A 27,388-nucleotide genomic window follows, 5' to 3' on the forward strand; every position below is an offset into this window, starting at 1 on the left:
TCATCAGTATTTAAGTGCTAGTTAATTATCATGTTTGTTTCTAACGACTTAAAAAAAAGCATTTATTGATGTTCTCTGCCTTCAAGGACTCATGGTCTCCTGACTGACTCAGATAAATAAAATAATACTAACAATATATGTTAATAAAAACCTCCAGTTAAGGATGGTGGTATTGAACACACTTTTATTTCTTATTTACCCACAATAAATTAAAATATTTTTAAAGGGATAAAAATATGCAAACTCTTAAAACCGAAAAGAAAATAAGGAAAGATTACTTAGCTCCCAAGATACTTTTTTGTTGTTGTTAAGATATAAAGGAAGATGAATTATTCCTATATCAGGGTAGAGTAATCCAGAAAGTGTTCCTCCCCAGAACCTTGAAAGTGTTTATAGAGAAGGACCTAGAAACACTCACACAGAGGGATCCTGAAAATAGAAAAGTGGGTTGTTCAGGCAAATTCTGCAGAGGATAAGACTTAAAAGAGACTGAATACCATGCAAGGAAGATAAAGACATAAGGTTAAACACACAGGGAAAATCAAAATTTTGTATCTGGCACAGTCTTCTTTTGCATAACCTTTCTTTTTTAAAACAGAAAACACCAGAGTAAATAGAATTCTGTATCAGATACTATAGGTTAGGCAACTGTATTTTCCTCAACTTTCTTCTTCCTCTCGACCTCTGCTCAGAGGCCTGAAAAACTACATATGCAGCCTTCCAGCCTCTAATGCAGCATGAGCAGCCACATGAAACAAATCAGGCCAATACATTTTATTCAACGTGACCAAATTGGACGTCTGTGGGAGGCTGCTAAAAAGGTGTGGTTCCCAAGGCTGCAGCATCTACACCATGCGGAAAAGGCCAAGATAATTAAGGAGATACAGCCCTGACATTGCTAAGCTACTAAACCAGGGACAGCAACTGCCAACTTCCAGATTTTCTGTATTTGTTTAAGTCACTCATAGCTATATTTTCTGTTTCCTGTAGGCAAAGCATACAGACCAATTACAGACCAACTGCATGTGCAATGAGTTAGTGGAGACTGAAAAGAAAAAAAAAGATATAATTAATAGAGAAATAGGTTGATGGAGCAAGGTACTGAGGTGCTGGCATCTCAGAATACAAGTGATGAGAGAGACATTTTCTACTGAGAAAGAAAGGAAGAATTCTGTGAGCATAAGTGTAGTTCATGCAAGAAGATGACAAGTAAGGGGGGCAGACTATAGAGAAATCTCTCACCTGAACTTCAAATTTCTCCATGAGGAAGGATAGGAAATCATTCGTAATGTATATGCATCCATGTGTGTGTTCGTACACTTACTTGTTTGCTGAGAGGTCTGAAGAGTCAAAGGGATAATGAAGTTTGAAGTGAGAGTTTAAATAAGTGAGAATGGAAGTTGACTAGAATAATACAGAGAGATCAAACACAATATTGGAGACAGCTGTAGTTTAAAAACATGACCTGACGGCCGTGTTTCTCCACCTCTCTTCTCCCTCGAAGTAGCCTTTTTAGATTTTTTTTTCCATTTGCCCTCATGATAAAATTTGAATATGGTACACTCATTATGTACTACACACCTTTTGAAGGTTCAAAAACCATCATAACATTTAATTATTTGTTATCCTCTCCCCTGCCTTGAACCAATTTTCATCTGAATAAATAATGATTCACAGGTTGAGCTCTGCAAGACAGGAAAGAGTAGCTCTGACCAAAGAAGTTGAGAGGCAATGAAAGGACTGTATCTGTTATTGTGACAGTGTGGTGTAGTGAAAAGAACGGGACTTCGGAATCTCACAGGTGGATGTGTTTCTCTATTCTAGTTAAATCACTTCTGTCCTGTTTAAATTAGGGTGCTTTGCTTTACATCTATAATCCTCAGTTGTGATAACATATAAAGTGTCTAGAACGTAGTTGTTAAAAAATAATATATGGCATTATTTATTTTCGATGCTATCATTTTGCTTTATTGAGATAATGATTGAAAAATTAGGGAATTAACAGATTGAGATAAAAATAAAGAAGTCTAGACATGAGAGATAATGGAGAAGGAAAGAAGAAAAGTAGTAAAAGTAGTAAAAGTAGTAGAGATTGAACAATTGGTTGTGTTTTGAGTAAGATGTTGGAGTTTAATACTTCCTATGTGAAGCATTTTGGGTTAATGACCATGTCTAGGCACATCCCTGGGTGTAGTCTGCTGGAGTGTGCAGGGCATTGGAGGAGCAATTAAGAGTTGTTAGATTAAGATACAAAGTAGATTGTCAACATGAATATTGAAATTATCCAAGTCCAGTGACAAAGGGTCAGTAAAGATGGTGAAATAAGCCAGAAGATTTGCAGGTGATATTGATAAACTGATGACAGACAGAAGCTTAGCAGGATGACATGCCATTCAAAAAATTATTCTTACACATGAAGGTGGAGGTATAGTGGATAGGAAGTGGTAATACTGGCCTGAGGAACACTGACCCCACTTAATGGGGTTATGGTATGTAGGGAATGGAAAAGTTAGTGGTTTAAGAGCATGTATTACAACTCAAATGCTCCTACACACTATGTATGTGCAGCAAATAACTTATTAAGGTCTTCTGAATCTCAGGTTCTATACAATTGGGGTAATAATGTCAAAATTAGAGAACTATGGTTCTGATTTTTAAAATGGCAATGTCTCTGAAATGCTGAGCCGAGGACTAGACACTGGTAATCCCTCAACAAATGGCAGCTCTTTCCTTTATTATCCTCTCCTGGGACAAGATGGAAAAGCACATGGTCCTGGGGAAAGGTTAAGTTTCAGTTAAAATAAGAAGTAATGGGACAGTGTCTACATTGCTCCAGTCATATCTGCTGGAAAGCAATTTGGGAACTGTCATTGCAGCATCCTGTAGCTATTGCCTGCGGTTTAAAACACTACCTTATAGGCAGGAGAAAACAAATGAAATTACCTCTCAACTGTGAAACTTAAAACAGATTCCCGAGTGGAATTTCAGAGTAATCATAATTGCATTTTCTCCCTGTAGACGTTTCATCAATACCTTCTATTCCATGCCTCCTGGTAGACTTTCATCAATGAAGGTAACCTTTTAGCCAGCTATAGAATGACTCAAGGGAGCAGCAATCAATGAATCTTACAGCTTTTGTAAATGGCATGACCAGTTTCATAATTTCTAACTTGCTGCATTTTACCTAATTATTTGAAAGAAAAGACTACTGTGAAAAAACTCTGTCATAAATATAATAATGGTGACCAATAAAATCATGATAGAGATGCAAGAAAGATGGATTTTTAGCTAGATTGAATAATCATTAAATGAAATAAAATTGTTATGATATTGAGTATGTGTTTCAATTTGTCATGGCTCACAAATTCAAGCCTTGATTTAAAATCCAAGTTGTTTTTTGTCAAAAGAATATAGGAAGTACTTGTCACATTATATCATGTGCTATATGAATTTTGTTGCAGGACCTTAATTTTAATTGGTTTGTTAAGGCAGGAATTTGTTTCCATATATGTAATGCTGTGGATTATAGTTTACATATATATAAATATATATATATATATATATATATATATATATATATATATATATCTGTTCTTTGTCCTTGTTCTTGGCACAGAACTCCTAAAACCCTTGGAATTTCCTATGTGATAAGAGCGATAGAGGCTTCTTGATATTTTTAATAAACCCTTTGAACCACACCTGAGTTTATGTTAATTAGGTGACTTTTGGAAGCACTTAAGGATGGGGGCTAGTTGCTATGGAAACCAACCAATCAACCTTGTGATTAGAGTTGAAACTCTCAGATCCAAACTTAAAAGAGGGGAGAGGGGCTGGAGATTGAATAGGTCAAAGATAACAATGCCAAAGATTTAATCAGCTGTGCCTATGTAACAAAATTTCCATAAAAATCCAAAAAAGAGGGTTCAGAGAGCTTCTGGGTTGGTGAATACTTAAAGACATAGGGAGAGTAGTGTGCCCAGAGAGAACACAGATGCTCTGTGCTCCTTCCCACATACTTGTCCTATGCATCAATCTCTTCCATCTGGCTATTTCTGAATCATACCCTCTGTAATAAGCCGGTAATTTAGCAAGTATATTGGTTTCCTGAATTCTGCAAGCAACTCAAGCAAATTAATCAAACCCGAGAAGGGGGTTATTGGAACCTCCCACCTATAGCCAGAAACATAGGTGACCACCTGGACATGTAATTGGCATCTGAAGTGGGGTTCAGGGACAATCTTGCAGGATTGAGCCCTAAACCTCTGGGATCTGAGGCAATCTTAGGTAGACAGTGTTAGAATTGAGTGGAATAGCAGGATACCCATCTGGTATGGGAGAATTTCTTGGAGGTATGGGGAAAAAACTCAGAATTATAATATCCAAACTTAAGATACATAATTTTATATCCTATGAATAGTAAAATGACACATTGTACATTCTGTATCCAGTAAATATGAGTTTTATTTTACCTCAGAGTCAAATAATCACTTTTTAGAAGAAACTCAAATTTGTACTTTTTATTGAGATGCAGTTGATTAATTTTCTATTACATGTTGACACTAAAATTTCTCAAAGCAATCTGGTCTCTGAGAAGTACAGAAGCACAGAAACTCATATACTTGAGTAAACAGCTATTAGAGATTTGGGGGCTCTTATGTTGTCTAATAAACGTAAAGGGAGGAAGATGATAAATCACTACTTCATAGATAAGAATGCCAAAGTAAGTCAACCATTTTAAAACACTCCTAATACAAAATTTTAGTGTACAGAAACTACAAACAAGTACTTCAAAATACAAGAAATTTGTGAAATTTTATTCTCTGAGAATATGATTTGGTAAAGTTACATTTAATGCCTTAGAGTAGATTATCAGCAAAGGCAAATGGTATCATGCTGGCAAGATGTGACCACGATCAGTTAATTGAATATTAAAAGAAAGTGTCCATGAAAAGAAGAAAAATGTTAAGACATATAATTTTGCAAAAGGGAGCTTTTATGTAGCCAGAGTTGGCAGTGTCCATTTAGACACTCTCCAGGGGAGAAAGGGCTCTTTTTCTTCTTTATTGCTAGATCTTTTTTGCTCTGGTGGGATAGTATACCCCCATTTAAAGAATGAGGATATTAATCTACTTCTTTGGATGCAATTAAACCAGGGTTTCCTCAAACTCAGCATTATTTGCATTTGGGGAACAATATTTTCTTGTGGAAGGCTACCTTTGCATTATAGGATGCTTAGGTCCATTCTTGGCCTCTACCCAGTTCTGACTACCAGAATGTCTGCAGACATTGCCAGGTATGGGGACAAAAATCACTCGATTATTGAGCTCACTGAATTATATATTTGAATATTATAACTGATACCCCTTGGTGTGATAATATGCTAATTTTAACATCAGTTTGTCAATTTGTACCAAGTAGCCTTTTGGGATTGCACTGAGTTCATACATCAAATTGCAAGAATCTCTGTCCAATGAGTCTTAAAATCCGTAAGTATGGTATATCTCTGTTTAGTTAGATATTGTTTAATTTCTCTCAGCAATGTTATGTAATTTTTCGTGTACGAGTCTTGCACTTTATTTGCTAAATTTGTTCTTGAGCATTATATTAGTTTTAATGCTATTGCAAAGGGAACTGTCTTCTTAATTTTAATTTCAGAGTGCATCACTCTAGTTACATAGCAACATAAAGATTTTTATGTATATCTCTTATGCTACAATACCACTAAACCCATGTATTAGTATTCTTATAGATGCCTTAGGTTGTTTGCTTATAAGATGCTGTTTTCCTTGCATAAAGACTGTCACCTTTTTCTTTCTAATCTGTATGACTTGTAACTCTACTGATGGCCTTATTTCCCTGGATAGATCATTTAGTATTAATGTTCAACAGAAGTTATTAGAGAATAAAATCTTGCCTTGTCCCTGAAATTACAGAGAAAACATTCAAGCTTTCACTATTAAGAATGATGTTACCTGTAGGTTTTCTGTAAATGTTTCTTTTAAATTTGAAAAAAGTTTCCTTTTATTACTAATGTGTTGATAGTATTTATCATAAAAGGATGTTGAGATTATTCAAATTTTCTGGGTCAACTGAGATTTTCATATGGTTTATATCTTTTATGCTATTAATATGATTTATTATATTAATTGATACTCAGATGTCAAATGTACCTTGTATTCCTGGGATCAACTTTACTTGGTCATTGTGTGTAATCCTTTTTATATGTTGCTAGATTTGATCTACTTATGTTTTGTTAAGGATTTTGGTATCTATATTCGTAAAGTATACAGGTCTGTATTTTTTTTTCTTATTTTGTGAATTTTTACCTGTTCTCTAGTAAAAATTAAAAAGTGGTTCCTCCTGCATCTTCTGAAATACTTTATATGGGAGTTGTATTATTTCATCTTAAAATATTTGTTAGAATTCACCAGCGACACAATGCAGACTTGAACTTCTCTTTGTGGGAAGATTTTTAATTACAAATTTAATTTATTCATTTGATATGTATCTATTCAAAATATCTATTTCTTCCTGAGATAGCTGTTATGTTTTCTAGGAATTGGTTCGTTATATAAGTAGCATCGTTTGTTAGAATAAAGTTGTTCATAATATTCTCTTATAACCTTTTAAATTTTGGCATTGATTTTAGTAAGGCCCTCTCTTCACTGTTGATTTCAGTGATTTGTATATTCTCTCTTTTTATCTTGATCAGTCTAGCCAAATTTATTAACTTAATTGATCTTCTCAAAGAACTGGCTTTTAATTTCATTGATTTTCTACATTATTTATCTTTTCCTATAAATAGATAAATATATAATTGTTTCCTTTTTTTGATTTCTGCTCTGCTATTCATTATTTTTCTATTTACTTTGGGTTTTATTTGCCTTTTTAAAAATTATTTTCTGAAATGTTAGCTTAACTTATTGCTATTAGATATTTACTCTTTTCTGATATAGGCATTTATAGCTGTGAATTTCCTAGCTTCAGTTTTCACTTGGTATGTGATCAGGAACAAATTACTTAATACTTTATGTGTCTGTTATCTTGCTGAATATGCTGTAAGGATTTTTTTTTATTATTTAAGCACTTAAATGGTAACTGACAAGGAGAGTGTCCTATACATTTTAAATCTTAATATTACTGCTATTTGGAGGGATCTGCCAGTTAAATTTAGGCAATATAATGAAATTAATTGGTTGACATGATAGAAGAGTTTCAAAACTAGTTTAAGTTAAATTTGACACACTAAAAATACTATAGATTTAAATCTTGAGAAAACACAGTATCATCACTCAAATTTCTGAAACTTTTACATCATCAAATAAAAGCTACAGGCTCCAACCAGAATATCTTTTTTTTTTCACATTATTCAAATGATTTTCTTCAATTTAGTCACCCTCTGTAGCTGGGGAGTTATTTCAGATACATGAGACATTTTTAGAACTCCTCAGCAGGATATGCCTCTGGAACCTGGAGCAAATTATTTCGAACAAACTCAGTAAATGAAAGTTTTCATTCTTCACAGATAGATGATTAATTTTGAAAAACAGCTAATTGCTTCAGTTGCTAAATAAGGCAGATTATAAAGTTCAGGAAAAATATTTATGGTTTTAAATGAAATGAGATTTAAAAAACAAAAAAATAATGATTTGTTTTTCTCTACAAGACTGAATGAATATAACTTGTAAGGTGAAGTTTAAAGAAAAAAATCTTTCAAGATGGGTAGTTTTGGGAAGTAACTAATTAAGAAATTAATGATCGTTTGTTTTTCTCTGGGTTCGGAGATTTGATTAAATCAAAATCAAGCAAATAAACCAAAAAACAAACAAAAAAACCCTAACACTGCAGTGAGACTGCTAAGTGTGACCCTCATGGATTTATGGGCTAATCCTTTAGAAACACACATTATACTGTTTCAGTTCTGCGTGATTCAAATCCCATTTGAATTTATCCACAATCAGATATTATTGAGCTATTTTGTCTAGGTATTTTCAAGTTAACTCAAATCATGCTAAGTTTATGGAAGTCTCAACTAAAAAAAATATATATATAATTCCAGGCAAATAGAAGTTATTGATTTTTTCTGCTTTAAGGCAACCAGAAGCACTTCAACAATGGAAGTTACATGGAGCTTCTGTTCAGGATTTGCCACATGTGAGAACTCTAAATCTGTTTCTGTTTTTGGATCAGTCTCCCTCATCTTCTACTCTACATGTATTTCCTAACCATATGTTGTTATTATTCATAGTTTCTGCTAGTCATTTTTGGTTTCCTTCCTTAAGCCCCTTCTGCTTCCATTCTTACTGCTAAATGCCAAGTTTTTTTCATGTTTCTTAGTAAAAGTATCCAGGAAATATTGCCAAGACTGATGTCAAAGAGCATGCTGCTTATGTCCTCTTCAAGGAGTTTTATGATTTCAGGTCTTACATTTAAGGCCTTAATCCATTTTGAGTTTATTTTTGTGTATAATGTGAGAAAGTAGCCCAGTTTTATTCTTTTGAATGTAGCTGTCCAGTTTTCCCAACAACATTTATAGTCTTGCCTCCTCTGTTATAGGTTAATTGACCATATAAGTGTGGGTTTATTTCTGGGGTCTCTATTCTGTTCCATTGACCCCTGTGTCTGCTTTCATGCTAATATCATACTGTTTTGGTTACTGTAGCTTTGTAGTATAGTTTGAAATCAGGATTCTTGATACCTCCAGCTTTGTTCTTCTTCTTCAAGATTATTTTGGCAATTCTAGTTCTTTTCTGTTTCTTACATATTTTAGAATTATTTATTCTAGTGCTATAAAAATTGTCATAAGTATTTTGATAAGAATTCCATTGAATCTGTAAATTGCTCTGAGTAGTATGGTCATGTTAAAATGGATTAATTTTTCCAACCCATGAGCATGGTATATCTTCCATTTGTTTGTGTCATCTTCAATTATTTTCATCAATGTCTTATAGTTTGCTGAGTACAAGTTTTTTTTTTTTTAACCTCTTTGGTTAGATTTATTCCTACATATTTTATTCTTTCTGAAGCAATTATAAATGGAATTGTTTTCTTAGCTTCTTTTTCTGGTAGTCTATTGTTAGTGTATAGAAATATGACAGATTACTGTAAATTAAATTTGTATCCTGCAACTTTACTGAGTTTATTTACTAGTCCTAATAGTTTTTTGGTGGCATCTTTAGGATTTTCTATGTATAGTATCATGTCATCTGCAGACAGTGACAGTTTTGCTTCTCTCTTTCCAATTGGGATTCTTTTTATTTCCCTTTTTGGTTTGTATTGGTCTGATTTCTGTGGCTAGAATTTACAATGCTGTGTTGAATAAATGTGTTGAGGGTAGGCATCCTTGTATTGTTTTTTATCTTAGAGGGAATGCTCTCAGCTTTTCACCATTGAGTATGTTGTTGCCTGTAAGTTTGTCATATATGGCCTTTATTATTTTGAGGTATGTTCTTTCTGTACCCACCTTGTGGAGAGTATTTGTCTTAAATGGATGTTGAATTTTGTCAAAAGTTTTCCCCCACATCTATTGAGATGATCATATGACTTCTATTCTTCAGTTTATTAATGTGTTTTATCACATTGATTGATTTGCAGATATTGAATCATCCCTGCATCCTTGGCATAAATCCCACTTGATCATGGTGTGTGTTGTTTTTAATGTAATGTTGACTTGTTTGCTCATACTTTGTTGCAGATTTTTGCATCTATGTTCATTGGTACTATAGGCCTGAAATTTTGTGTGTGTGTGTGTGTGTGGTGTCTGTCTGGTTTGGATACCAGGGTTAAACTGATCTCATAAAATTAGTTTAGAAGTGTTTCTTTCCCTTCAATTTTCTGTAATAGTTTGAAAAGAACAGGTACTAACTCTTCTTTAAATATTTCATAGAATTCACAAAATCTGACCTGGGAAGACATCTGGTCCTGGACTTTTGTTTGTTGAGAGTTTTTTGTATTACTGATTCAGTTTCATTACTGGTAATCAGTCTTCTCATATTTTCTATTCTTGAGAGAAGAAATAGAAATTTTCAGTCTTGGGAGATTGTACATTTCTAGGAATTTATCCATTTATCCATTTATTGGTGTATAATTATAGTAATTTCTTATGAGCCTTTGTATGTCTGTAGCAGAGTTTGTAAATTCTTCTCTTTCATTTTTTATTTCATGTATTTGGGCCCTCTTTCTTTTTTTCTTGATAAATCTGGCTAAAGTTTTATCAATTTGTTTATCTTTTCGAGGAACCAGCTCTTAGTTTCATTGATCTTTTTTTACTGTTTTCTTTTGGTCTCTATTTTATTTCTTTCCACTCTGATCCTTATTATTTTTTTCCTACTAATAACTTTAGGTTTTGTTTGTTCTTTTTCTTGTTCCTTTAGGTGTAAGGTTAGAGTGTTTATTTGAAATGTTTCTTGTTTTCAGGCAGAGGTTTGTATCACTATAAACTGCCCTCTTAGAATTGCTTTTGCTAATTACATAGATTTTGACCATGTGTTTCCATTTTCATTTGTCCCGAGTTATTTTTTGATATCCATGGAGGAGAAGCATTTCTAACTTCTCTGTTTTCACTAGCAGTACTTAAATACTAAAACAGTAATTAGCAAACCACAAAATGAGTGTACATAAGTCTAATGCCATTCTGACATTTCTACTGTTGACTACAATGGTGGACACTAAAATAGTTCATCCAATGTCTATGTTCTCATTTTTCCTATGAAAAAAACCTTTAATTTGTTGGAGTAAGCAATTTTCCCAGTGAAAAACTGGCTATTCTTTGCTACTGAAAGTAACAGTTTGAGCCAGATCTGGACAATAAGACATCAGCAGAAGTCTTTAATTGAGATGTTGGAAATCATCTTCTTTTCTGAAGAAAAGGAACAGAATTATTTGTCCCCACATATAATACATACACTCTACTTAGTCCTATATTGAACACGGACATGGTGGTTCCAGTAGAAATAATCATATTACACCCATGACTAAATGCAAAGGAGCATATTTAAAGCCCAAAATATTAAAACTTTAAAACAGTAAATCTTAAGTCTCTGATGGTATCATTGAGAACATGAACCACTGATGCTGGTAGTAACACACTCATTAGCTCACATTGCTTGAGGAAATGATACCTTCATAAGTAAATACACTTATGGTTGGGCTTTATTCACTTACAAGAAACACTCTTGTCATCGCTACCACTGATGCAGGAAAAAATGGATGTGGGGCGTGAGGAGGGCCGTTTCCCAGGTCTTGGTTGAGCTCCTGGGATGTGCCCCGCCAAGTGTGGGTCCTTGGCTTGGTGCAGGAAAGCATGCAAGTGCGAGCCATGGTTTAGTAAAGGTAGATTTATTTAGAGAGATACATACTGCATAAAGTGTAAGGCAACAGAAAGGCAAGGAAAGAGGTGTGGGAGTTGGATGCTCAGGTTAAAGTAAAAGTGGTACACACTCCATATACAGAGTGAAGGCAATCTCCGAAGAGAAGGGAGCAAAAAAGGGCAGCCACGAGGCATGGTGTTGCCAGTTTTTATAGACTCAGTAATTCTATGCCTACAGGTGGGAGGACTATTTCAGCTACTAGGGGAAGGGGCTGGGATTCCCAGGACATGGGCTACCACCCACTCTTTGACTTTCTATGGTTAGCCTTGGGACTGTCACGGCACCTGTGGGCATGTTATTCATCATGCTAATACGTTACTATGAGCATATGATGAGGCTCAAGTTCTACTAGAAGTCATATCTCCCACCATTTTAATCCTCAAGGCCTAGTGGGAGTTGAATCTTCCTCCATTTTGTTGTTAACTGGCTGTCATTCCTGGAATGGCTCTGCCCTGCCCACTTCCCTCCTGTCTCACAACCATCTGATACTTATTTAAAAATCAAATATAAAGGATGAGATTCATTTTCTGTCTTTTTTCCTTTGGTGACCCTGTGTCCTTGCTTACAACATGTGCTCAATCTACTTACTCTGGGCTAGGTGGAGAAACAAGAAGGGATCTGTATTCATTGAGCTGTTAACTATGTGCCTGTCTAAGATCTTAAAGTCAGTTCTTCATTTATCCCCAAAACCTCATAAATATAGTGTTATAATTTTTCACAGTTTATAGATAGAATCTGAGGTTCAAAATTATGAAGAAACTAGTCCAAGGTTATACCACTAATGAGTATGGAATGTAGATCTGAACCCATATATGCCTTGCTCCTACTTTTAATCACTACGCAATATTGCCTCCTAGAATTAATGATTCATTTTATTATACAAAATGAAAGAGACCAAAATGTAAAGAGACCTTAATGTGCAAGACTTGACTTGCTCAGGATTGATGGAAGAAGGGAAAGTAGAAAAGAATCTTTCTAAGACAACATGTGTGTTTATTGTGTATACAGGTTCATCGTTTATGCATACTTTTATAATTTTCTACATAGTAGTTTCTTTATACTCTATTGAGAGATAATTGTAACCAAAGTGCCAAAATTTATCCCTAGTGGAATTAAAAATGGCCAAGTAATGCATGTTTTAAATTTTTTGAAAACTGCTTCAAGGAAAATACTAACAAGTTGCTAAGAGGCCAATTACTGAGTACTTTGCTAATTAGATTTATTGAACACAGTGTGTTTCTGTTTGTTTTGAAAAGTGATATTCTGGAAACATTTGCAGCAACCATTCTTGAGTTAGAGCTCCCAATGCCCTCATCTTCCCCACCCTGGAGCTGTGGCGTAATTTCGGGACTTTGTAAACTATAGAATCTAAGGCCAATCTGCATTTCAAAGGAATGTAAGTGGCTGCAGTCCTGCCAGTTCCACTCCCTACAATTATGTAAATAACAATTTGATAATAAGAAGCCTTTATATAAATGACTTAAATGGTTCCCAATATATTCAAGAGAACTATTTCATATTTTTCATCTTTAATGAAAAGAGGAAATGCTTGAACATCTCACAGTGCTATTGTCTGTCTGCTTCTCATCATTCTCCCTCCCACCTTCCTCTCTCACTTTCTTCTTCTTTGAAAACATGCTTTCTTCTTTCATTATGAAATTGGCAATAGGTAGGCAAATAGTGAGATGAGTACACAAATCACTATGGTACACAGTGTCAGCAGGCTTCAGAATAGCTAGTGTTATGCTCAAAGAGGAATAAAATATGAAAACACTTTTCTAAGCAGATTTAAACCAATAAAATACTTAGGGAAGAGAGAAAGAATAGAAAAAAGCATTAGAATTAGGGGCATGAAAATGACTTTTATTAAATATTCATCACCCCTTACTCTTCAGCCAAATAAGAACTGATATATGCTGAATTTTGTCTGTTTTTTGAGAATTGTTTTGTTTTTGTTAGGAATTGTTGGACAACATCTGCAGTTTTTATTCTGGAGGGTAGTCATACTCCTTAGTTCTGGCAAGAACGAACCACATAAAAGACAATACTAGTTGTTTTTCATGTGTCATCGCATTTGTCTTCAACTCAACTTTATGTAGGTGATAGAATAAAAATATATCTTTAAATATTTTGTGAAGGTTATACAACCAGAAAATGTTGAAGCTAGAATTCAGCTTTGCTCCTGCTGATGTCAGTTCCACTTCTCTTTCTACTAGGAGGCATCACAGAAATGTTAAAATGTTTGAATATTGCAAGATGCATTTTTATGAACATTAAAGAACAAGATAACCTACTGGAAGTTGGATTATTTTTTCCTTGAGTAAATAGATCTGTTGAATACCTATTTGATCAGATATTCAAAAGGAAGACCTCATTTCTATTACTTTTCACAAAGAAACAAAGCATAGAGTAAAAACTAAATAAACAAGCCAGAAAGAGAAAGAGAAATACACATTTGATATCACTTATATGTGGAATCTAAAAAACAAAACAAAACAAACAACAACAACAAAAAACAAGACTAATGAACTTACTTACAAAACAGAAACAGACTCACAGACATAGAAAACAGACTTATGGTTACCAAGGGGGAAGGAGGTGGGAAGGGATAAATTGGGAGTTCGAGATTTGCAGATACTAACTAATATATAGAAAATAAATAAACAACAAGTTTATACTGTATATAGCACAGGGAACTACATTCAATTATCTTGCAGTAACTTATGGTAAAAATGACTATGAAAACGAATATATGTATGTTCCTATATGACTGGAGCATTGTGCTGTACACCAGAAATTGATACAACATTGTAAACTGACTATACTTCAAAAAAAAAAACCCAAAAAACAAAATAAACAAAATCAATTACTATTAGCACTAAGTTGTTTGGTGCTCACCAAAGATGGAGTAGGTATTAAAGACCTAGAGAAAAGTAAAATTGACCTCACAGTTGTGTAGGATTCAATCAGATAAAATAGAAGCGGGAAGCCATTGTATCATAGAAGGTGATTCTTTTCTTCAAGATAGAAACTCCTAATTTCCTTTAAACACTGGATAATTTATTACTTTATCTTGAATGCTTATTGTTTGTGTCAGAAATGTATGGGGAAACACATGTTCTATTAAATTAATGTAGACTTTCACCTACAGAAAAGTGGTTTAATGGGAAGTATTATGAATTTTATAATACAGTTCAGACTGTCCTCCCTGCTTCCCATTGTTCCCACCTTCTTAGACTTTTTCCTGTGCAGTCTTAGAGAGCTACCTAAATTCAAATATAACCCATGGCAAAACTCTTCAATCGTTCTACATTTTCCACAATAGTGATTTCCAAACTTTCTAGCTGAGGAATCATTTACTCCACATAGTTATATGTGAGACTAAAAGTTAAATAAATAATGAAATATTTCTGTGTAATTAAAGGTTTATATATCATAAAATATTAACATTTTTTGTTATAAAACTAGTTACTTATTTACTTTTAAATCATTTCAATTTTAATAATGTTTTAAAACTGTCTATTCCAGACAATAGTTGTAATACTATCTAGAAAACTTTTGATTACCAAATATGGATCATATTCTCATTGTAAAATGGAATACTGAAATGTATTCTAATCATAAACCATGTAATACTTATGCAATTTCTAAGCTTGCAATGCTTAGCTTGCTTGGGCCAGAAATTTAAAAATAAAATGCCATTTATTTAAAAAATTCATAAAGTAGTTTCTTGAATTAATGAACTGTTCATTTAAAGGATGATGAATAGATTATCAGCAAGTTTAGTTTATTTTTAGAGTTTGATGTATCTCTCCAAATATATCATATGACATTTTTGGGTTTCTAAGAATATAATTTAAAGAAAAATATCAGGGATAGTGTTGCTTATCTTTTAAATTAATTCACTCAAAACTGTAAAAGTCAAATTGTTTAATGAGCCCAAACCTAGCTTGAATTTTCTCACTGAATTCTGAATCGATGAAAATTGATTTCAGGGTTTTATCTTTGCAACACAGAATTATCTAATTGAGTTTATTTACCTTGTTAAAAATAGCAAAGCATGCAGGTTGGTATAATCATATTGTATTAGAGAAGTATTTCAATAATGGGATTTTCTTTGTGGTGAAAAACTAGTGATTTCTTGTCACATAGAAAAATTTGTACCAGCACCTTTCCTCAGGTTAGTCAATGTACTTCAGAATAAAAATGGACATTCTGCAAACCACTCCTTGTTTTATTAGAAATAAATTTGGAATGTCAATAATTTGAAAACTTAATGAATTGACATGTATATGTCATTATTTGACATGATTTTTTGTTTAATACTGTCATCATCTTAAGTTACCAACGCTTATCGACCTAACATCCCATAATTGTCCGAACACATTTCAACAGCAGATTTAATATGAACTGGCACTCCTTTAATTTTCTGCCATTGCTTTTACTCCATCAATACAATCATCCTATGTCACCATCAATATAATCATTCTTCATGAGTTCTCTAGCTACACGGCATATTTATCTTCTTATATATTGTCTATCTCACCCTCTAATGTCTAAGACTTTCTGTGTGTGCCTCATTTTCTGCTATATACTTTGAATTTAGAAAAGTTCTGTACTTATTATAGATGCTCAATAAATATATTTTTGAATTAATGAATATACTTCTGATTTCTTCTTTGATTTAAATGATGCTAATTGTGACTACAGACAAGTGACTCCCTTGTCTATAACACTTGTAAGTGGCGTCATCATCATAGTCTAGTCAACATTTCTTTCTGAATATGAATGTCTGTTACATATGTGCATTTATATTATAAGATTAAATTTTTTTTGCATTTTTATTCTCATAGTGTGATTGAATTTAGGCTGAAAAGAGCAAGAGTTATTTTATGCTTATTATGTTTTGTTTCAATATAATGTAATTTGGCAAGGATCATATGATTATCTTGCAAAATCACTTGCAAAATTTCACCTTGTAGACATGGGCAATATATTATAATGATAACTAAAAATATAAAATAATTTTCTTGATTCTTTCTTATATTTTTTGTAATCTTTTGTAATTACAACTACTATAAAGGTAAATTTTTAAAATGAATAACCAGTTTCAACTGCTTCTTAAGTGAGCAGGTGCCCTAGTCCCCCAAGCTGGATTGGGAGTATAGTGCAAACTCCAACAATATTCTCCTATAGAAATGGGATATATAACTTCTATTTGATGGAGAACTTCTGATAAGACATTTACCAAAATCTCATGGAAACAAAAAAACAGAACCAAACCTAGAACCATTCCCTTCAATAAATTATTTGCAGTATTCCTACTGAGTTCTTCCTCTCTGGTTACATCCAAGTACAAAAACAAAGAACATTCAGATTATAGTTCAGTGAAGAAAATCAACAGGTTTCAGGTAAGGTAAAACTAGTGATGGAAGATTTCCACATAGTATAATAAAGAATATAGATTACATTAAATCTCTTTTTAAAGTAGACACCATCTAGGTAAAGAAAATTTGGAAAAAATAAAAGGAGTAGAATTTACATGCAAAATACCACTGAAAAATACCAAGAGAGAAAATTAAATCCTCTAAGAAGAGTATATATAACACTTGACAGACACAAAAATTGCTATAGAAAAATTTTGTAGAGAAAATTAATTCAATATGACAAGATCTCAAAGATATGAAGATAAAACAACAGAGAAATAAAAATGAAGACTGTGGAACTAAAGAAGCAAATTGATGAACAAAATAAATCTATCAAAACCCAGTATATATTAGAATATAAATGGATGAGATAATTTATGATTGAAAATCAAGTTTCTTCTGTAGAAGGAAAGATTGGTAATTTATTAAAGGAAGAAAAAAATTCACTTAAAACAATGGAAAAATTAATGAAAGATACATGAATGTTCTCAAATACTCCCACAGAAATATAATTAATAAAATTTAACATTAAAAAGATAAAAAATGGTTTCCTGTAATAAGATTCAGATCTGAATATTTAAAGGATGAGCATGTGTTAGAAAAAATTTTGATCCAGAATGGAAAAATCAAGACATGCCTGATTACCTTACTGAATGTCAAACATAAAAGAAAAACAAACAAATGAAAAAAGAACCACAGAAGTACAATTTAATCAACTTTAATGAGGAAGAAAACATAGCTGGACTTTCACTTCTAACACGTCTACAGATAGTGGAAATGTCTACAGTATTGAATGAGGGACAAAAAGCATCCTAATAGCATTATATATGTTGTATACGTCTGTACGTACCCATAACATCTCTGTATTATGCCTGTTGTATAAAGCCAATAGATAAGCATTTGTAGATTTGAAAGCAATCTCCAGAACTGAGTTGGTGACAAAATCTAGCTGACAGTGTAAAAGCTACAATCAAAGGCTTAACCATACTCATTAGAAGCCAGAGACCAATATCTCAGTATCTGAGAAAAAGTGTGGCCCCAATTTTGTACCTACCATAGTCAATCAAGTGGAAGGAATATGATGTGTCAAGGACTGAAGCTCCTCTGAGCCCTTCTTAATGGGCACCAAGGATGAGAGGTTTGATTGAGTCCAAAGAACAATACATTTATATTAAGAAACTGGTTTATAAAGAATAGTGTGAGCATTTAACCCATTTACATGTAAAACTAAGAAAATATATTGTTGAAGAATAATGTTTATAGAGGAAAATAAAAATGGTCTAAATCTTGACAGTCTCGAGGAATAGAATAACTCAAATGGAGTCTGGGAGAAAGGGAGAGAATCAACTGTGAATTCTCATAGCAAAGAGCGAAAACATTCTCATATTCAATCACGTAATTAATTGTAATGTCTTTTAAAGTTCTTCACAATCTTAAATTGTTATCTTGAAATAAAATATCCTGTTGGAAATAAACAATTATCTAGATCTGTATGGTCCACTACAGAATCGAGAAGACTGCTGAGCAGTTGAACTGCGGCTGGTCTGAAATAAGATGTCTTATTAAGTGTAATATACACACTAGATTTTAAGGGCATATGAAAAAGAATGAGAAACATCTCATTAAATATGTTTATTTTGATTATGTGTTAGAAATAATAGTATTTTAGATATATTGGGTTAAATACAATACATATTAAAATTAACTTCACCTCTTCCTTTTTAAACTGTTACTAGATGGTACTAGAAAATCTAAAATTATATATGTTCCTCACATTATATTACTGTTGGACAGAACTGACTTAAAACATTTGATTTACTTTATATAATATAATATAATATAATATAATATAATATAATATAATATAATATATTTAATATCTGGCAGGGTTGTAATTTAAGATGTTTTGGATATATTATAAATACATGTAATATATCCAAAATTATCCAACATAAGTATAATAAAATCATAAATATTAATATATATGATTCTACTATTTGAAATTCAATTGTTTTCAAATTTAATGTGATTGTTGCATAATTCTATGTCAACATTTTATCAACTGAATATGACTTAGAAATCTATGGGTGAGAAACAAAATTAGCAGCACTTTAGCTATGTGGCTTACATTATTATTAAACTTTTTGAATCTTCTTTCTGATTTCAGAATGCTTAGTGATCTGCTCTTTCAAGGATAATGGTTCCCTTCATTATTGTATCTTTATTTCTGAGATACCAGCTGTATTGAAATCTCATTACTGTTTACAGCTACTGTTTGAACTCTTTCTCACAGTGAAATTTTCAAAGATAACTTATTATATCTATTTTTATATCACTTATCCCTTCCTTAGCACCCTGTGGTTAAAGTGCTATGAACCCCCTTCACTTCTATCTGTCACTTTAATAAAGCAAATTGCTTTAAGGTCACTTGATAAACTTAATATCCTCATTTTCTTTGACGTTCATTAAGTCTTTATTGTTTTAATCTTCTGTTTTTTACATTTTGAGTCAGCCTTTTCCCTCCTGTAAGAATCTGCTCTTGACTATGCTATTTCCTCAGTGTAAGCCCCATAGTTTCCGGTTCACTCGTCTCCTCTAAGATACTAACTTTTAAGTCTCTGTCCCAGCCCTGAACTCTTACTGTGCTCCAAATCTACATTCACGAGGACTCAAGAATCCGTTACAACGTTTGTCATTCCAGTTCAGTATGCCAAAAGCCGACGGAGATAACTTGCCTTTGTAAGTCCACAATACTCTCATTTCCATATTTATTTCAATTGTATTAGCATTCTCTACTTACTCTGGCCAGAAACCTGGTAGATTTTACTCCTTAACCCCTTTCATCTACTGCAAAACCAAATTATTTATTTGTATATATTATCCTTCAACTTCATATATTCTTCTGTCTAATTCTGTCAACAGACCATCCTCACTAATTCTTATCTAGAAAATTGAAATGACAGAAATAATCACTTGGTCTCCATCTCTTTTTTTCCAATCTGTATAATATATGATATAGGGGTTACAGACTGTACTACATCTAAAAATCTATCTGAATCTTTGCAGCACTTTCCCTCTCTCCCATCCACTAATAGCAATGTTCATATATTTATTAACATGGATATTAGTCAGTATGAATTCTGTCAATGTGATTTTAGACATTGCCTCAATTTTCTATTGCTACTGTATTAAATTACTGCAGGTTAGTATCCTAAGACAACACATTTATTATCTTTCCATCCTGACTGGTTTGCTCCAAATTGTACAATGCCAAAATCAAAGTATGGGCGAGCTGGGCTCTTACTGGGAGATCCTTAAACGAATCTGCCTCCCAGCTCATTCAGGCTGTTGATGAATCCTGTTCCTTGCGGTTGTAGGACTGACGTCCCCATTTCCTTGCTGATTATCAGCTGGCAATGTGGGACAATTTCCTTTTATGTTACAAATTTCTCTGATCTTCTCCTCCACCTCATCTCTCTTGCTTCCTTTTCCATCACATCTCTGCTGCTTGTAGCCAGGGAAGTTTCCCCACCCTTCTGGTGCCTTAACTCTCCCTGTAAAAGTGTGGAGGCATGAGTTGAGGGATAGAGTCAGTGTCTGTTAAGAGTCAATGTCACAGAAATAGCAATCTAACTGAGTCGGTGTTATTTTTTCTATCCTCCTGATTTGCTGTGTTTGGGAAAACTCAGTGCCTATACCAGGAACATTTCTTGTCTAATCCCTTGGAGACATAATTTCAAATTGAGGATTATCCAGTAGAAAAAGCCTGACTCAATCACAGCTCAGTTTCAGCATTTCATAGGTCTGGGTAGATCTCCCACAACCAGACAAGTAGCAGGGAAGATTTTGGCTTAAAGGCATCCATGTGAGGATTAAATTTCCAATTTATAATGGTCTCTGGGCTGGCTCCCTTGTCTGACTCTCCAGTCATAATCTCTTCATCCCTAAAGTCCCTGTCACTGAAGCATATTCTTTTCTAAAAGCACAAAAACCAAAGAGGATGTATGCTCTAGGCTTTCCAAATGTCACTTGCACATTTTGGCTATAAATAATTTAAATTTCTGCACTGTTTTGATAGTGGCCTTCACCAATGTTCATGGGCACATTCTCCCAGGTTGGATGCATATTCCATAGAAGATCACTTTCATCAGAGGAAAAAATGCCCTCTTTCACAGCCTTTTTCAACTTTTTTCTTAAGTCTCAGGTGGCATTTCCTAGGTTTTGGGAGATGGGCCATCGGACCAATGTAAGTGCCTCTTTTTTCGGGGATAAAGTAACTCAACTTCACAAATTTAGAACATTAAAGAGATCATTAAGCTTAACCTCTTATATCTTTCTTTTTATGGTTTCTTTTCTTTCTGATAACTTTCTATCTTTTCAGGATTATTAAAACTTTCTGGAGAACTATGCATTTGTATTACATGTACAAATGTATTACATCATTTATATTTTTATTACATACACCCAAATGTTTCCCTTGAAATATTAAACCAAGCTTCACTCTCATTCACCAGGTAAGAAAGTTCCATTTTTCATAAATCCTTACACACAATGCTCATCATAATTAAAAAAGCTACTTTGTATTTTGTTTTTATCTAATTTTATATTATTATTTTATTTTCAGATGGAGTGAGCAGTGGGAACTTGATGAACATTTTAAATCTTTTTTCAAAGAAAAATAAAGATGTAACCAAAATTTTGTTCAATTTCAGGAGATTCTGTGACCTCAGCTTTAATATAATTATTTTTTATGAGTACAGTATTAAAATAAAATGATAAAATTTAAAAGTCCTATATGCTCTAGCTGTATATAAAAGTTAAAAGCTAATGTACTGCCAAAATTAAAATAAACTATAGTTTGCAATTCAGTTGAACTTCATTATAGCAGCTATAGAAATAAATCATGAAAAGAATTTTTTAATGTCATCTTTGTTCCAATGTACAAGCTGCTACAATTAAGCCCTTGAATTCAGTTATGTTATCAGGGACCTTAAATATAAAGTAAAACAATAATATTTGGTTAAATACATGCAGATGGTTAGAATTCTAATTATGCTTAGTTACAGTTACCTGGAGCCAATGAATGAGAGACTTGGGAAATGGAGTCTATGTGAGTTAGGATATTATAATATTCAATATTATATTGGATATCATAGCCTTTTATTGGATGCTGGATTTATATTAGCTATTATAGCTTTTTTCTTTTATAGTCTTCTGAATAATTAGAAACACAGAGACTATTTTGGATTATGACCTGGAAATGAATTGAGAGTGATGACTTGCAAGGTGCAAGGTAGTGTTGAATATTCAGATCCTACAGATCATGATCACCTTAGACTTGATGTACTTGTGAAGGCATTATAAAAGGCAATAACATAAAAATTGGTAAAATGAAAGGTAAAAATATTAAACTTTCTAAGATGGACTGTAAGAAAATGAGTGCAGAGCAGAGCGATCTCCTGCTGAGTTTGTATGTCATGTGGGAAATCCCAAGAGGAATGTGTGTCCTCAGGGTCAAAAGGAAAGATTCAGTGTTTGGAAATTAGCTACTAGTGTTGGCTCTTCTAAATATATTTTTTGCTTTTTTACATTTAAAAATGTATTTCATTTGTTTTCTTAGATGTCTCAGAGAAAAACTTCCAAATCTATATTTTTTGAATTTATTCTAGTTCTTAGGTACCCTCTAGTTCAGTTCTTTGTATGATATAACCCTTAGTTATATGCCTACTTAGAAATCACCCCCTAGTCTTGAAGATGAAATGATTTTCTCACATCCACAATATAGGAGGAGAAAAGCTGAGATCTGAGAAAAGATTGGGTGGATTCCAAAGCCAACACTCATTTGCTAAGCCATAAAGTAAAATACCCAAGAACTTGTTATAACTTTTTGAAGTTTCTAGTCAGATTTAATTATAAATATAATTAGAATAATAAACCCATTAATACCAGAAACATGCTATTGCTAAAGAGATGCCCTATTTTGAAGAACAATTTCATGTCATATCTATTTCTGATTGAGTAATGGCATAAACCCAAAGAAATTCTTCCACTATCATTAAAATAAAGTCCAAGCATGACTTTTAACTTGCTTTCTTCTGGCACTATCTACCTCATACTGTGGTTCCATATGTGCTAAGTGTCAAGTGCTTACTTATACAAGCCATAATCTCACCAATATTTTCTAGTCTCTAGGGCTAACACATTCCCCTCTCTCCAACCACCACACATGCTCTTCTACCCACTATTTCCTGGCAATATTGTGAATGTTAGAAATACGAATTTGGTCATTTGATGACTAAAGTATATTTCTAGTATATATTTGGTCTTCCTCCATGGTTCCTGGCTCACAGTTCACAAAACCCTTGGAATTTTCTGAGCAATAAGAGCAAAGGGGGCTTCTTTGGCCATAATATCTGGTCTCTTGTGCTCATTTCCTGAAAATGGTTCAGACCCATAGAAGTGAAATGGGTGTCTTGCTAGTCATAACAACCTCCTTTCCACCACAGCTGAGTTTATGTTAATGAGGTGACTTTTGGAAAGCATCTAAGTATGAGGGATGGTTGCCAGGGGCACCAACCCTGAGTAGAGGGGTAGAACCTTCAGTCCCATTCCTTGATTTCCTGGGAGGGGAGAGGGGCTGGAGGTCGCATTAATCATCAATGGCCAGTAATTTAATCAGTCCAGCCTGTGTAATGAAACATCCTTAAAAACCTAAAAGGAAGGGGTTTGGAGAGCTTCCAGGTTGAGGAAAAAGAACACTGCCACATGGCACTGTGCTGGGCCCCAAATTCCATGAGGACAGTAACTCCTTTGCTTAGGACTTTTTCCTATAAATCTCTTCATCTTGGCTGTTGATGTGAATCCTTTAATATTTTTTAAAATAAACAGGTAATCTAGTAAGTAAAACGTTTCTCTAAGTCCTCTGAGCAGCTCTAGCAATTTAATCAAAACCAAGGAGGAGGTCTTGGGAACCTCTGATTTATAGCCACTCAATTGGAAGTACAGCTAACAACCTGAGCTGGTGTTTGACATCTGAAGGAGGGGGCAGTCTTGTGGGATTGAACCCTTAACTTGTGGAATCTGATGCTACCTCTGGGTAAACAATGTCAGAATTGAGTTGAAATGTAGGACACCCAGCTGGTGTCAAAAATTGTTGTTGGTGGAGAAACATTCCTTACATGTTGGGAGTTGGGTGCGGAACCCTTTCAAAAGTTATACAAATACTTTAATTTATAAAACCTAGCAATGGAATAAATACTGTAATTTCAAAGTTATGACATGTATAAAAGATACTTTGAGGTATCTGCTGCAACAAACATTTTATATGAAAATTTCTCTGATTTCTACTGACAGAATCATAATAATGCTCACACGATTGTGGTTTCCACTGTATTAATGGAAGGAAATTCTAAATATTAAAGATTAGTACAAATAAAGATAAAAAACACCTTTATCCAAATTCACAGATTTCCTGATTCTTTTGCAAGATCTGTGTTAAGAACCTCTGTTCTTGAGTGTCATGTTAAAATAAGAATTTTCACGAACATTCCCTGCACACTGTCTAAATTGTAACTGAAATGGTCTTCACTTTGTCAGCCAGAAACAATCTAATTGAGCAAGGCAGCAATTTCAGTTAGTACATGTTTTACTGTGTTCTTTTACACCACTAGAACATTCACATTATGATTCCAAATTTCATTATTTTTACTCAGACCATTTTATAAAGGACTTAGGGATATTTAAGCTTATGATGAGAAACATGAAATTGTACTGTTTAAATGAAGATCTGAATTGAAAATCCATATGACCAGGTGTGATATTGTGGTTTATAACAAATATATGTTTGCTCTTCCTCCACAGTTCCTGGCTCACAGCTCCCAAAACCCTAAGAGTTTCCTGAGTGATAAAAGCAATGGGAACATCTTTTGTTGTAATATTTCATCTTATTCTCAGTTTCTAAAATATGCTTCAGAGCCATAAAAGTGAAATGGATATTTTGCTATTCATAATAAATCCTTTCCACTGAGTTTATGTTAATGAGATGACTTTTGAGAGCATCTAAGGATGGAGCTGGTTGCCAGGGAAACTAACTGTGAATAGAAAGGTAGAAATTTCAGTCCCACCACCTGATTTCCAGGGAGTAGAGAGGGGCTGGAGGTTAAATCAATCACCAATGGCAAATGATTTAATCATCTTATGTAATAAAAACTCAAACAGAGAGAGCTTTCAGGTTGGTGAACACGAGGAGTTTTGGGGAGAGAGGCTCAGAGAGAACATAGGAGCTCTGTGCCCTTTTCCCATACGTTCTGTGTATGTCTGTGTATGTCTACGTATGTTCTATTTATGTCTTCCATCTGGCTGTTCCTGCATCCCTTTATAATAAACAAGTAATTTGTTTCTTTGAGTTCTGTGAGTCAACTTAAGGAGGAAGTCATGGGAACCTGTGATCTACAGCTAGCTGGTCAGAAGTACAGGTAACAAACAACCTGGACTTGGCAGTTGGAATTCTGAGTTGGAGGAGGTCTTTGGAATCTCTGATTTATACTCTGCTGGTTAGAAGCACAGGTAATAACTTGGACTTGTGACAAGGATGTGAAGCGAGGTGGGGGACAGTCTTGTGGGACTGAACCCTTAAGCTGTGGAATCTGATGCTATTTCTGCATAGCTACTGACAGAACTGAGTTGAATTCTTGAAAACCCTGCTGGTGTCCTAAAAATTGCTTGTTGTTTGTGTAAGGACTCCTCTGAAGAGTGGAACTGAGTCTAAGAATCTAATTTACCAGGGGAACGTGAATTTAAAAAATTATCAGAAATCTAAATATGTTCCTAGTAATTTCCATACTCTTTTATGTTATGGGAGTAAGTTCTATATACTTTTTGTTATGACAACTGAACATTTTTTTTCATAGATTATACTTGCTTTGTTTGTCTCAGAGTTTATTGTTCACAATCACATATTTTAACTAAAACATTGAATTCATAACTCCCCAAGAGAGAGGATATGAATCTATATAACAGCACAGATCTTAATCACCATCATACTTTTACATGTAACAAAACCATAAAAATTGACTTTATTCTTTTAGATTTTTGAATGACATACCAGAAAGAACTTAATGTTGTGATCCACTAAAATGCAATATTCTTTGTCACCTTAATCTTTCAGCAATTCTCACCAATCTGCAGGCAATACTGAATATTGAATCCCAGGGAAATTTCAGCTTGAGCTACTCTGCTTCATTGTCAAAAATTAGGGGAAAAAAATCTTGCCAATGTTGGCATATGAATGTAAACGAAACTTCCTGATGATTGTTGCGAGTTTGAAGCAACACCTGCTGCCTTTTTGAAATAATTTGCATCAGTTCTTGGTTTTCTGTGGGCTCTGTTTAATGAGCTATAGACAGATGCTTGGATCAGATGTCACCTTGCACAGCTGGGGCTGCTGAGTCAACAAGCATGCTTCTGCTCCATTCCCGTCTCCTTGCTGGCACAGCTGTCCTTTTCAGTACATTGGGTTTGAGGTTACAGTGTTGATGATTCCACTGAGCTCAGTTTTCTTTTGAGTCAAAATCTCATCATACGCAGACAGACCATCAGCCTCTTTTCTTGGGCTGATGAGACTGTTTTGCACTCTATGTAGAACTCTGTACTTGTATATCTCAGTAGCGGACCTCATGAAAAACAACACCCTTCCAAATGAGGCAAAATGTTAACAATTTGAGACAATAGATGAAGGGCTTTTATGAGTTCATTGTATATATCTTCCAAGTTTATCAGTGATATCAACAAAATAAGGGATCCATAGGTGGGGACTGGAGCCGCAGGGAGCAAAACAATCTCCATTGGCATTACTTCCACCCAAGAGTGTCTACTGGACCCAAACTCATCTAGCAGCAAATCAATCTTTTTTAATTGAAAAAGTTTATGAAAAGCATGACTAATTCCAGAGCAAATTCATTTCGGAAACACGTAAATTCCCAAATGCAAAACCACTTTTGTGTTGGTCCTTTTCCCTTCAGGCCAAGAAGGAAAGAGAGGAATAGTTGAAAATTCATTGAAATCTATCACTATAGCTTACATTCAAACATGAGGTTAAAATGGAAGTTGGCACTTTTCTGAGATGATTTAATTTCCAGCATTATATACAAATGTTACAAAACAAAGAGAAAGTGACTATCCTGATATCGGTTCTTACGACCTAGAAGAGAGTTTTTCCCTCAGATACAGATTCCCATTTGAATGATGGGAAGTGAAGCAGACGCAGTAAATGCGGAAGGATTCATTTTCCAAAATTCTCTTGCCCTCTAAGTTTGGAATCCAAAATGATTTGGGTATAAATTTTAAATAATTGATGGAAAAAACCAACTAAGAAGGCAAAAGGATTCTGTTAAGAAATTTGGAAAAGGAGCAGAACACGGTAGAAAAAATATTTGAGCCAATATTTTAAGACAGTATTTCAGGCCCTTTACTCCAATGTTCACTTGTTTGAAGGTTTTATAAAAATCACTTAACCTCTTTTGAGTCCCCTCAACTGGCTTTATACACAGTTCTTGCAGGTATAAAAGGAGACAAATTACAGATTCTGCTTTGAAA

General features: G+C 33.9%; 1 long non-coding RNA gene across 1 annotated transcript in view; it reads right to left on the reverse strand.

The window, feature by feature from the left end:
* Positions 1–27,388, reverse strand: part of LOC140698746 (uncharacterized) — a 300,352-nt gene that overhangs the window by 2,399 nt on the left and 270,565 nt on the right. The window lies entirely within an intron of this gene.

Source organism: Vicugna pacos, chromosome 10 (genome assembly GCF_048564905.1).
Source record: "Vicugna pacos chromosome 10, VicPac4, whole genome shotgun sequence".
Classification (NCBI taxonomy): Eukaryota; Metazoa; Chordata; class Mammalia; order Artiodactyla; family Camelidae; genus Vicugna; species Vicugna pacos.